This window comes from Callithrix jacchus, chromosome 2 (genome assembly GCF_049354715.1).
Source record: "Callithrix jacchus isolate 240 chromosome 2, calJac240_pri, whole genome shotgun sequence".
NCBI lineage: Eukaryota > Metazoa > Chordata > Mammalia > Primates > Cebidae > Callithrix > Callithrix jacchus.
In genome coordinates, this window is record NC_133503.1 from 171,849,847 (window position 1) to 171,853,764 (window position 3,918).

Sequence of the window (3,918 nt, forward strand, 5' to 3'; positions counted from 1 at the left end):
GCACCTTCCTCCGGGTCTGTAGGCTGCCTGGACTCCCAGACTGCTCTTTCACTGAGTATCTGTGTCTGAGTGCATTTGTTCATCCATCACTGGGTCAGGGACTGCCAGTTGGTTCTGGAAAGTGATGAACCAGGGGACAACAGCAATCAGGTGTGGTGGCTCACTCCTGTAATCCCAACTATGTTGGGGGCTGAAGTGGGAAGATTATTTGAGGCCAGGAGTTCAAGACTAGCCTGGGCAACACAGTGAGATCCCATCTCTACAAATAAAAAAATTAAAAAAATTAGCCAGGAGTGATAGTGTATACCTGTAGTCCCAGCTACTTGTGAGGCTGAGGTAGGAGGACTGCTTTAATTAAGAAGTTTTAAGCTACAGTGAGCCATGAATGGGCCACCACATTGTAGCCTGGGCATCTCTTGTTAAAAATAATGAGATTGCAGGCCGGGTGCAATCTTGTAATTCCAGAACTTTGGGAGGCCAAGGCGGGTGGATCATGAGGTCAAGAGATGGAGACCATCCTGGTCAAAATGGTGAAACCCTGCCTCCACTAAAAATACAAAAAATTATCTGGGCGTGGTGGCCCACGCCTGTAATCCCAGCTGCTCAGGAGGCTGAGGCAGAATTGCCTGAACCCAGGAGGCAGAGGTTGCGGTGAGCCAAGATCATGCCATTGCACTCCAGCCTGGGTAACAAGAGCAGAACTCCATCTCAAAAAAAAAAAATAATAATAATAGTAATAACGAGATTGCAATAGTATTTAGAAATAGGAAAAGAGATATACACCAGCATGTCTAAAAGTGGTTGCTTCAGCAACAGAAAGACAGACAAAGGTCAAAAGCACACAAAGTTCGTTTTCTTATAAGCCTTTTTTCCCTATTTGGCTTCTTAAAATATTTTTTTTAAGGCAGAACAGAATAAGGGTGGCCAGAGCAGGAATAAGAGCCTTCTATTCAAGTGTGTTTCTCAATATCAACTGGGAGCTTGTTAATGCAATCTCCAACCCAGTCCATATCTACAGAATCAGCCTGCATTTTAATGCCATCTCCTGGTGATTCGTATGCCACTGAAATTTGAGAAGCACTTGCCTAGTAGTCACAGAACAGGGAGGCTGAGATGAGATGCAGGTGTCTATCATGGTAGTAAAGGTAAGGAACTGAAGCAAGATTGATGGAGCACACAAGATTATAAGTCTGAACTCAGCCCATCATTTGAGGTAACTTCACCCTTTACCCTTGCCTACACCTTCTTAACATCACTGCTCTGCATTTCTAGAAAGCCTTAATCTTCTTGCTTCCCAAATTTCCTGCCCTGGTCATCACTTTTTTCATGATATGATTTGAGTTTTACTTCTTTACTTCACAAAATCTACCTTTACAAATTTTGTCAAATGGCAGTTGCATGTATTATTGTTTTCAAATTATCCCTGTTTATTTAATTACCAAGACAGTGTAATACTCAGTAAAGTAGATGCTCAATTAAGCTTAGCAACTGGGTTCTTTCAAATCTTCAAGTTACATTCTAGAACAGATGCATGAAGAATTGTGAGTAAGTAGAACAGCCCACTCTCCAGGAAAGGAAGGAGAGATGCAAATATAGATAACAGCTTTGATGGGGTAAACCCACAATCATAATAGCTTTTAGAGAGTGGTCCCTGGGTACAGTGGCTCACATTTCAATCACAGCACTTTGGGAGGCTGAGGCAGGAAGACTGCTTAAGCCCGAGAGTTTGAGACCAGCCTGGGCAACAAAGGAAGAACCCCATTTCTACAAAATAAATAAATAAATAAATAATTAGCCAAGTGTGGTGGCATGCACCTGTAGTCCCAGCTACACAGGAGGGTGCTGTGGGAGGACCACTTGAACCCAGGAGTTCAAAGCAGCAGAGAGCCCTGATTGTGCCCGTGCTCTCCAGCTTTGGTGACAGAGCAGGAACCTGTCTCAAAAAAGAAAAAGAAAAAAAAAAAAACAAGAAAACCCCCTACCAAGACAGTGGCCCTCTAATGATTCCACTATAAGTGAAGACTAAGCTAAGTAAGGTGTTAGGTAGATCAAGAGAAATCTTTGATCACCAGTCCCACTAAACTATGTCTTTATTACACTTTTTTATCCCAAGTTTTCAAAGACTTGTAAAGCTTCCATAAACGTTTCAAGGGGAGTTCTGCAATTAATATATTACATAGGCCCTTTGTTGCTTTAGTGTAAAATGGGTACTGAAAACAGAATCTAGCTTAACAATAGTTGGTCTCTAGACCATATCAAAATGATTCTGTAACATTAAAAAACACTAAGAAATAAAAATCAAATACAGTTTTAAAAATAATCAGAAAACTGGTATTATAACTTGAGAATACAGTCTGGTTTAAGCATAAAATTACAACTCTATCAAAAGCTAATTTTGAAGCCATTCAGAAGCAAGGCTTAATTACAAAGTTTCAAAAAAAAAAAACCCCTCTCTGATTAAAGATTTTATCTCTTCCTTTATTAAAGTGAAAATTCATCTAGGCAAATTAGCTTTTCTTTGAAGTAACCCTTGTGTATTAGAGTTCTCCAGAGGGACAGAACTAGTAGGATGTATGTATATATGAAAGAGAATTTATTAAGAATTGACTCACACAAGCACACGGTGAAGTCCCACGATAGGCCGTCTGCAAGCTGAGGAGCAAGGAAGCCAGCAGTGGTTCAGTGTGAGTCCAAAGCCTCAAAAGCAGGGAAACCAACAGTGCTACCTTCCGTCAAGGACTGAAGGCTGGAGAGCCCCTGGCAAACCACAGGTGTAAATCCAAGAGTCCAAAAGCTGAAGAACCTGGCATCTGATGTCCAAAGGTAGGAAGCATCCAGCACAGGAGAAAGATGAAAGCCAGAAGACTCAGCAAACCAACTTATCCCACCTTCTTCCACCTGCTTTGTTCTAGCCGCACTGGCAGCTGAATGGATGGTACCCACGCACAGTGAGGTTGTCTGCCTCTCCCAGTCCACTGACTTAAATGCCAGTCTCTCTGGTAACACCCTCACAGACACACTCAGAAACAATACTACTTTACGAGCTATAAAGGCATCCTTCAATCCAATCAAGTTGACACCTAGTATTAACCATCACACCTTGCAAACAAGCTGTTTTGAGGTTATTTAAAGTACTGACAAGATGTTGCTTTTTAGGCTGGGCATGGGGGCTCATGTCTGTAATCCCAACACTTTAGGAGGCCAAGGCAGGTGGATCTCTCATATCTAGGAGTTTGATACCAGCCTGGGCAACACAGCAAAACCCTATCTCTACAGAAAATACAAATTTTAGCCAGGCGTGGCGGCACACATGTCTGTAGTCCCAGCTACTTGGGAGGCTGAGGTTGCAGTGAGCCAAGATCGTGCCACTGTACTCCAGTCTGGCCAACAAAGGGAGACCTTGTCTCAAAAAAAAGATGTTACTTTTAAAAACATCATTATATCGAGGAATTAATATTTATCCACATAAGAAATTATTTACTTTGTGCTCTCCTCTCAATCACCATTTATTGGTAGAAGATTTTGAAAATGATCCCTTACAAGAGAATAGGGAATTTGTAAAACAAGTGATTCTATGGCCCAGAACAGCCTGCCATAAACAGATATTTCTCTGAAAACTCCTTTATCTTTTAAAAATTTGTGCGAAACTACTCTATAACAGATTCATGATTTTTGTTTGAAAAGGTTGTTGATCCAACATTAAGTAAAAATGACACTCCCACAGGTGTTTATCCTCTAATTGAGAAGCCAGCACCCAGCTCACATCCCAGTTTAAGAACAGCATGATGATGCTGCAGACCCACCCCATCTCCCCACATCCTGCATTATATTGGCTGTAAAACTGTAACACTGAACCACATAATCTGTCTCAGGCATGTATGTGTACATGTGAGGGACAGAGCAATCTTGAAACTTATG